The sequence below is a fragment of the Rana temporaria genome, chromosome 5 (genome assembly GCF_905171775.1).
Source record: "Rana temporaria chromosome 5, aRanTem1.1, whole genome shotgun sequence".
NCBI lineage: Eukaryota > Metazoa > Chordata > Amphibia > Anura > Ranidae > Rana > Rana temporaria.
The window spans coordinates 263,119,083-263,129,373 of record NC_053493.1 but is presented as its reverse complement, the minus strand read 5'-3'; the positions used below and the strand labels follow the sequence as shown (position 1 = coordinate 263,129,373).

Here is a 10,291-nt window from a genome sequence, read left to right as displayed (position 1 = left end):
TGTGTACGAGGCTTAATTCTCAACTGCTTGCTTCCCTTCAAACTACGGTATGGAGTGATTTGAAAATGCCTTTCTTCTCATATCACTCAGAGTGTGAACAAAGCTAACATAAAAGTGCTGTAGGAAGGTAATCCGGAGGTCAGGAATCTGATCTATTTGGCTTCTATTACACTATTATACTTAGAGTGATAAGTTCAGGTCTCTATTACATTATTATACTTTCAGAGATATGTTTCCGACTTTAGCTGTTTGAAGATTTGAATAAATCTGTTGACTATTCTGACACAGAGAAGCTTAATTTGAGATTTTATTAGGCAAATAAGGCTACAGAAAGGTTTATCAAGTATATGAAATATGGCACATTTTAAGCCTATTAACCCAGAGTTCCACAGTCCAAGGACGCAACATGACATTTTTGTTGCTTTAAAGTTTGATAGTATGGCTTTCCTCAGCTTACGGGGGCACTGGCAGGTTAAATCAGCAACTGGCTTTTTGTGTCTCTCGGGGACTCCAGAGCTAGTCCTAGTTCTCTTCCACATCAATGCTCGACCCCTTAACAGCAAGTAGGATTCAGCAAGGCGCATATGACTCCTTAAGGCCGTCATTACAATTTCGGTAGATAAGTGGAGTGGAGACTTCCATCAAGATCACATCATCAGCATTCACAAACAGTACAGCTCCAGACAGACATATGGCTTCACCGCCAGCCACGGGTGCCCTGGCCAAAAGAGAAATCAACAGAGAAAAAAAATGCATCAAAACCAAAATTTCTTGATCTTCTTCCTGGAGGAGAAGGAGCAGGATCTGGTAGACAGTGTTTATATGTAATGCACTGTTCGTTATGTACATAAAGTTTTTTGAATATGAAAAAAGTGCAGCGCTTATTTTTGTGCATAAGTCAGTTGACAACACATGTCAAATGTTGCAAACATACATATACATGAAATCTTAATTTCAGTGACACCAAGGGCTAGATCCACAGAGCGAGTACGCCGGTGTATCTACTGATACGCCGGCGTACTTTCAAATTTCCCACGTCTTATCGTTGTTTTGAATCCTCAAAAACAAGATACGACGGCTTCTGGGTTAGATCCGACAGGTGTACGTCTTCGTACGCATTCGGATCTAAGATGCAATACTTTGGCGTCCGCTGGGTGGCGTTCACGTCGTTTTCCGCGGCGGGTATGCAAATTAGCTATTTACGACGATCCACAAACGTACGTGCAGCCGTCGCATTCTCTTACGTCGTCTCTAGTCGGCTTTTTCCGGTGTATAGTTAAAGCTGCTTTTTTTCGGCGTATAGTTAGATTTGCCATGTTAAGTATGGCCGTCATTCCCGCGTCGAAATTTGAATTTTTTCTTTTTTTGCGTAAGTCGTCCGTGAAGCGGGATGGACGTAAGTCACGTCTAAGTTTAAAAAATGACGTCCTTGCGACTTCATTTCGCGCAATGCACGGCGGGATATTTAGGGATGGCGCATGCGCAGTTCATTCGGCGCGGGGACGCGCTTCATTTAAATGAAACACGCCCCCTAATCGCCGATTTGAATTCCACGCCGTTACGCCGCTTGAGATACACTACGCCGCCGTAACTTACGGCGCAAATTCTTTGGGGATTCGAACCGGCCTAATGTAAGTTACAGCGGCGTAGCGTATCTCACACACGCTGTGCCGATCTATTTGTATGTGAATCTACCCCCAAGTAACTAAGTGTGATCCGTGAAAAAAAAATTGTAACAAATAAATCAGAACAAAGCAGTCCTCTATTGTGACCAAACACAAATAACAGTCCAAAAATGTAGAAAAAACTGCAAGGTTGAAATGAAGAATTCCACATGGATATGACCCACTTTGTGAAATGATAGAGATACCACCACTGATATATGGAGAAGGCTTACCAGATGGTGTTGACTTGGTGAGGTATATACCACCTAAGTCAAAACAGGCTTGTATAATCAGTCAGCAAGATGTATCCAGCTGGTCCTAAATTCACATATCAGTTGGCACTGCAAATTCCAATAAACACCAGGAAGTGTAAAATACATGTAGTCTTGTTGGAGCCAGAGATACGGTAACCACATAACATGTGTAATGTGAAAAAAACTCACATAGTGTGATACCGTACAAGGTAGTATTTATTAAAAAGATTCAAAATGAACACTCACATTTGGAAGAACGTCATAGGCATATCACAAAGTGTAAGAGCGATGTGTGTAAATGGGTCCACCCAACGCGTTTCAACTAAACAGTCATCATCTGGGGTCAAACCCCAGATGATGACTGTTTAGTTGAAACACGTATCTCTGGCTCCAACAAGACTACATGAATTTTACACTTCCTAGTGTTTATTGGAATTTGCGGTGCCAACTGATATGTGGATTCAGGACCAGCTGGATACATCTTGCTGACTAATTATACAAGCCTGTTTTGACTTGGGTGATATATACCTCACCAAGTCAACACCATCTGGTAAGCCTTCTCCATATATCGGTGGTGGTATCTCTATCCTTTCACAAAGTGGGTCATATCCATGTGGAATTCTTCATTTCAACCTTGCAGTTTTTTTCTACACTTTTGGACTGTTATTTGTGTTTGGTCACAATAGAGGACTGCTTCGTTCTGATTTATTTGTTACAATTTTTTTTTCACGGATCACACTTAGTCACTTGGTGTCACTGAAATTAAGATTTTATGTATATGTATGTTTGCAACATTTGACATGTGTTGTCAACTGACTTTTGCACAAAAATAAGCGCTACAATTTTTTCATATTCACTAGTTTTTGTTTTGTCACAGCTGTGTTGGCAGCTAATTTTTGTGTTCACTTATTACACAGCGCAGTATATCCTATATATCATTTTTTACATAAAGTTTTTTGATGCAGAGAGAGAATGATTTAGTGGTTCAGCAGCTTTTTCTTCTATAGATCGTGATATTGTCATCACTGCTAGCAATAAGAGATATTCAAGGCTGATGGATAGTTCACCCTTTTGGCATCCAATTAGACATATCAAGTCTGGATGGGTTTAACTCAAGGCGTACTTTCCAAATGTTAAAAACCCTACCCAAAACAAAGATTTTAGTTTTGAGTGACCTAAAGTAAACACTTATAGGTAGATTCAGTAAGAGTTAGGCCGACTTATCAGTAGATAAGCCGACCTAACTCAGAATCTACGTTGACTTATGTTTAAGCGTATGCTCAAACAGAGATACGCTTAAACATATCTAAGATACGATGGCTTGCGCCGTTATATCTTAGATTGCAATATTTTGGACGCTAGGTGGCGCTTCCATTGCGGTCGGCGTAGGATATCAAATTGAGGAGATACGCCGATTCACGAACGTACGCCCGGCCGACGCAGTACTTTTACGCCGTTTACGTAAGAGATAGGCCGCGTAAAGTTAGAGCTAGGCCCTATTGGAATAGTAATGTCAAGTATGGCCGCCGTTCCCGCGTCGAAATTCGAATTTTTTACGTCGTTTGCGTAAGTCGTCCGTGAATCGGCATTTACGTCGTTTACATCCACGTCAAAATCAATAGGCCCGTGCGGCGTACTTAGCTGCAATGCACACTGGGAAATGTAGGCGCCCGGCGCATGCGCAGTTCGCATAAAACGTAAAAAGCGTGAGGTCAAGCTCCATTAGCATAAAACACGCCCCCCTCAAACACATTTGAATTAGGCGCCCTTACGCCCGCCGATTTAGGCTACGCCAACGTAACTTAGCAGCCAAGTACATTGTGAATCATGTACTTGCCTCGCTAACTTACGGCGGCGTAGATTAAATTCCTTAAGCTACGCCGCCGCAAAGTTACGCCAACGTACCTGAATCTACCTAATAAACTACTGTCTGGATTTCTACCTCAAAACACTTCCATTAATTTTCTCCAAAATAATTCCTACTCTACACTGGTTGTTCACTGTGGAGTAATTGAAATAAGTGTGGTGTTTAAATGTAATTTATCACACCCCTTAGTACAGTGAGTTTATGTTTTGCGAAGATGTTTGTTGTGGCATATTTATAACTTGAAAATTTACATCTTTAAAGAAAATAAGAAAATTAACCTGTAACAAATGTAACAAATACTGTAGTAAGGAAAATATGTGTAAAAAATATATATATATATATAATCAATTAAAGTAATTTAGCGTGTAGAGATATGGTGAGTCAGCAGCTTGTAGTCCCAGTTGTGAGGCCAGTGAAACGTGCCAACTTTACTGGAAACCTGCCCAGTTTCATTTTGTATTTATCTCTTTATGTTACTGATGTAGAGATAAATATAATGGTCTTAATGACTAAGAGGGGCAAGCTGTATTGCAGTGCAATGGAGGCGAGAATAGGAAAATATCAGAAAATATATGTTCTTTTACGGTATCACAGGCTACTAGGCTCACTAAATAATGCAGCAATAAGAGAACTGATGTGCAGTAATCAGGATTTAAACAATTAGAGATTAGCACTAAGTAGTCTTGTGGGGTTTAAAGGAGTTTTCAAATGTCCACAGACAACTAAATTAAGTCATGGATGCAGTAGACCACCATCCGATTGTTACCCTGAAAAACATTCACTTAAAGGCAGAATGAGACCTTCTGCTATGATTTCGTTCCTCATTCTTCACAATGACTAGACACCTGGTTGCCACTGTCTTTGGACCTCACTATACTTTCGTTCTGGGCTTTCATGCTTCTCAATAGTGTGTTACTCCTCTATTCTCCCCGTTGCTCCTATTAACGTTTCCTATTCATGATGTGTAAATGTTAAAATATGAGCAGCCAAGTCAGTTATAACAAAACATTGGAGGAAAGACTCAAGCCTCGTACACACGCTCGGTTTTCTCGACAAGAACCAGCAAGAAAACTTCTAGCAGAGCTTTCTTGCGGAGTAGACCGAGCGTGTGTATGAGGCTTTCAGGTTTCTCGTCTGAAAATCTGGCCAGAAACTCTCTATGTTCTCGTCGAGATTCCTGTCGGCCTGTTTTCCCGACGAGAAACCCGAAAGTGTGTATAATTACCTGTTGCCGTGGAAACCTGCGCAAGCTCAAAATGACTTTGACGCATGCGCGGTAGCTTCCACGGCATTGGTAGGGTGATCACAGCACCCCTGCAGGGGGCGCGCGTTTGCCCGTGCAAAGGGGAGGACGTCTATTGATGTCCTCCCGGATTTTCAGGTCCGCGCTGTGGCCGTCATTTGGCTATAGCGCAAGCCTCTAGTGGTTTAACTACGGCCAGCAGGCTTAGACAGACCACTAGGTGGGCTTTTGCATAAGTCGTTGTCCATGTATTGGAAGCTAGTGGCGGTAAAGGATTGATTGTTAGCTCTTTGGGCAACCCAACCCTTTGCAGCTTTTTGGTTCTTATATATCAAAGTTTTTTGTCTTTAATTCAATTTTGTGGTTGTGGATTTGAGGTCAGCAGTCTCTTTTAGATTATCTTTCATTAGCTAGAGCTCCCAGGAAGCATGGCCCCTGCTGTATTTTCTCTAGCATGTAATCAGACTGATTAGCGGGAGATAGAAGTATGCTGTATGACAGCAAGGTCCCCCAAAGAGAATAGCAATGTTTGTCTGCTGGAAACCCATAAAGGTGATTTTTCCCAAAGTTGGGCTTTCAGTTTGGCATGACCAAAGCACAGAATTTGTTGTTACTGGTGATTTGCGGTTGGAGCTTGCCTTTTGTTGCTTTGACCTACATTGTTTGGAAGAAAAATAAAACTAAGTGCAAGAACATTATGCAATAAAAACATCCACAGCCCTCTCTAGTAAATACATTTAAAAAATACAGAAAAATAAGTTAGGCATACACTAGTTAGCCCTATTATCCCCTATTTTAATTGTCCTACTACTAGCCAATGTACACTGGTGTATCCTTTACAGTATCCTAATATTTACAGTAAAACCTGTGCCTGTGTCTCTAGTAAATTTACAGTAAATACATGCCTGTAACGTTTAGGGTTGATTTTCTGAAATGAAAATATACTGTTCATTTTGCAAGGGATTTTTTTCCCAGAGTTTAGTAAATGAGGTGAAGCTCTGCTTACTTCCTTCTTACATTCATGCATGAAAAAATAATTGTTTTTTATTCTCCTTTGCCACCTGATTGGGTATTCTTTGAAAAGTAAAATTTAACCACATTTACTATACTTAAAATGTATTTAAAATTATTATGCATATGACTAGCATGTACATTTTTTTTTCACATAGTTTACTTTCTCTTGAAGGATCCATACAAATACTCTTATCTCTATGAAAAACATTGCTATTAGAGCCGTTTCAAAATCTGCTTTGCCAGTGACTTGTACATGCTAGGGAATATACTATGACATGACATCAATTACATTTAGGAATGATGATGTCAAGAGTTGTGAAATGTCTCTAGGCAAACAGTGCGACGGAGTAAGATGAAGACAATGTGTGAATTCTGTGCAGGGGTCTCATAAAACCATTTTCACAAATGGGTGAGGTAAGTAAACATCTATAAGATTCCAACACTCTAGATCTGCAATTTCACACATCTAATGTGGCTATAACTAAAAAAAAAGCATAGATGATCTCATTAGATGTCACTTCTTTTTAAGGGGTTATATAATGTGACATTAGAACATGGCACAATGGAATAATAAACAATTAAATCAATTACAGAAATGTAACTCTTTGATTCAAAAACACAACAAAACGTATAGCTTATAAACATTAAATGTTTTATTGCAAGCTGCAGCAATGCCTGAACTGAATGTTGTAAGATAGGTACCCAACAGCTTAGAGAAAGATCCCCCAATCAAGAAAATTGGATGACAGCCCTGGGAAGAGGCACCAATCTAAAACACAGAGAACCAGATTGCTTTATATACTGCCTCCATTTAACAGCTTGAACATGCCTAGAGAAGTAGAGAGCCAAGTGATTTTTGTGCCGTTTATCCTTCCCTTCCCTTTAAAAGGCTGTGGGCAGGTTAGTAACCAAGCTGTGCTGCTTAACCACTTAAGACCCGGACCAAAATGCAGGTAAAAGACCAGGCCCCTTTTTGCGATTCGGCACTGCGTCGCTTTAACTGACAATTGCGCGGTCGTGCGACGTGGCTCCCAAATAAAATTGGCGTCCTTTTTTCCCCCACAAATAGAGCTTTCTTTTGGTGGTATTTGATCACCTCTGCGGTTTTTATTTTTTGCGCTATAAACAAAAATAGAGCGACAATTTTGAAAAAAATGCAATATTTTTAACTTTTTGCTATAATTAATATCCCCCAAAAATATATAAAAACATTTTTTTTCCTCAATTTAGGCCGATACGTATTCTTCTACCTATTTTAGGTAAAAAAAAATCGCAATACTACTAATGGCGGTGATCAGCGATTTTTTTCATGACTGCGACATTATGGCGGACACTTCGGACAATTTTGACACATTTTTGGGACCATTGTCATTTTCACAGCAAAAAATGCATTTAAAATGCATTGTTTATTGTGAAAATTACAGTTGCAGTTTGGGAGTTAACCACAGGGGGCGCTGTTGGGGTTATGTGTTCCCTGAAGCGTGTTTACAACTGTAGGGGGTGTGGCTGTAGGTGTGACGTCATCGATTGTGTCCCCCTATAAAAGGGATGACACGATCAATGCTGCCGCCACAGTGAAGAACGGGGAAGCCGTGTTTACACACGGCTCTTTCCGTTGTTCAGTTCCGGGGACCAATTGCAGGACTCCAGCGGCAATCCGGTCCGTGAGTCCTGCGGTCACAGAGCTTTGGACTGGGTCGCGGGAGTGCACCACGGGCGCTTACCCGCGACCCACAGCTGGGTACTAGTACAGGACGTACCTGTACGTGGATGTGCCCAGCCGTGCCATTCTGCTGACATATATGTGCAGGAGGCGGTCCTTAAGTGGTTAAAGAGTTACTAAACCCACAACAGTAAAATCAGTCGGTATATGCAGCAAAACATGCTTGTTATACTCTGCATTGTGCATAAAGGCTGTTTGATCCTGTCTTTTCTTATTCTCCGGTTCTTTTACTGTCCCCAATCCATCTGCTGATAGAACAGAGCCTTGGGGGCACTCAGTTTGGTGTTTTGCTAAAGTTTTTTTTTTTTTTGGGGGGGGGGGGGGTGCATGTGAATAGCACAAGGCCAATCAGCACTGTCCAGACAGAAATTCAAGGGTCATACAGCCTCATAGGACAGTCAGAGCAGAATGAAAACTCTTCCTACAAGCTTTAACCAGTGCTCGGCCGGACACTGATAGAAACCACTAGACTGCTATATACTGCTGATGAGAAAAGGTATTAGGCAGTTTATACTTACTAAAGTATTTGCGATTTTCCATGTACTGTGGAAGACCAGATATAGTAAATGCATGGTCCTGGGTTTAGTAACACTTTAACCTCTTCCTTACCGGGCCATTATAAAATGACGCCGGCAGGAACCCTCCCTCGATCCGGGTGGACGTCATATGACGTCCTTTCTTCACGACAATCTAGTGCGCGCACTCATCCACGGCACCGCTCGTGACCCAGCACGCGTGGCCGGCGGCCGCGATGTCCGCCGGGCACCCGCGATTGCCGGTGATCACGGCAGGAGTGTGGATCTGTGTGTGTAAACACACAGATCCACCTCCTTCAGAGGTAAGGAGACATATGCTGTGTTCCCAGTACAGAGGAACACACATCGGTCTCCCCCCCTTGTGAGTCCCCTCCCTCCTACAGTTAGAACACACTTTAGGGAACATTTTAACCCCTTCAGCGCCCCCTAGTGTTAACCCTTTCCCTGCCAGTCACATTTACACAGTAATCAGTGCAGTTTTATAGCACTAATCGCTGTATAAACGTGAATGGTCCCAAAAACGTGTCAAAAGTGTCCGATGTGTCCACCGCAATGTCACGGTCACAACAAAAATCGCAGATCGCCGCCATTACTAGTAAAAAAATAAATAAATTAAAAATGCCATAAATCTATCCCCTATTTTGTAGACGCTATAACTTTTGCGCAAACCAATCAATATACGATTATTGCGTTTTTTATTTACCAAAAATATGTAGAAGAATATGTATCGGTCTAAACTGAGGAAAAAATATGTTTTTTTTAAAAAAATTGTGATATTTATTAAATAAAAAAGTAAAAAATATTGTGTTTTTTTTTTAAATTGTCGCTCTTCTTTTGTTTATAGCACAAAAAATAAAAACCGCAGAGATGATCAAATACCACCAAACGAAAGCTCTATTTGTGGGGGGAAAAAAACATAACAATTTAATTTGGGTACAGTGTTGCAATTGTCATTCAAAGTGCAACAGCGCTAAAAATTGGTCTGTGCAGGAAGGGGGTGAAAATGCCCTGTATGGAAGGGGTTAAAGGGTAAATCCACTTTTACAGGGGAAAAAAAATAGCAAATAGAAAGAAATATATATAGCTTATACAATTGTGACACAAGTAAAATTACAATTAAATGTTAATAAAAATTACCTTTCCATTTTCAATCTTCAGCGCTGTTATTTTCTGTAAAATGCAATACGCCCCCCAGAAATGTCATTTCCTGCTTGTGTGATTGGCTTTCTGATTTTCCCAGAAATCTGCACCAAGGTACAAGTCAGATTTTTGGCATCCCCTGTAACAAAAATTGCATTTTTTTGGTGAGATACTCCAAAAGAAAATCACATCTAAAAGGATGCAGACCCTGAAATATTCCTCACTAGAGCCCTGCAGGCGCAGCAGCTGATTTATAATTACAAAACCATTCCCATACAGATTCACGCGTGGACACAGACAAACAAATATGTATTCCATCAAAATAACAAAAGGTAGGACTCTGCAAAAAAGTTTGTTAAAATCCCTGCAATGTACATAGATCACCCAGAGGGGAATCTTTTTTTTTTTCTCAACAAATGTGGAGTTATTCTTTAACTACAGTGGGGTAGATTCAGGTACCTTTGCGCCGTTTTTACGGAGGCGCAGGGCAACGTTTTTGCCCTGCGCCCCCGCAAATTTTCTGCGCTACCCGGGATTCACGGAGCAGCAGCTCCGTAAATTGCGTGGGCGCTCCGGCAAAATGCCCGGCGTAAGCGCTTGCAATTTAAATGATCCCGTAGGGGGCGGGAATCATTTAAATTAGGCGCGTTCCCGCACGGATCGTAGAGCGCATGCTCCGTCGGGAAACTTTCCCAACGTGCATTGCGGCAAATGACGTCGCAAGGACGTCATTTGCTTCAAAGTGACCGTGAATGGCATCCAGCGGCATTCACGATTCACTTACGCAAACTACGTAAAGTTAAAATTTTGCGACGCTGGAACGACGGATATACGTAACATTGGCTGCCCC

The 10,291-nt window shown here is 41.3% G+C and overlaps 1 long non-coding RNA gene across 1 annotated transcript; it reads right to left on the bottom strand.

Annotated features, from left to right (window-relative positions):
* Window positions 1-294: 294 nt before the first annotated feature.
* LOC120940763 lies at window positions 295-9,480 on the bottom strand. The gene is made up of 2 exons (XR_005749480.1): window positions 9,439-9,480; window positions 295-718 (listed from the first exon to the last, which is right to left on the bottom strand). It is a non-coding gene; the product is annotated as an uncharacterized LOC120940763 (long non-coding RNA).
* Window positions 9,481-10,291: the final 811 nt, after the last annotated feature.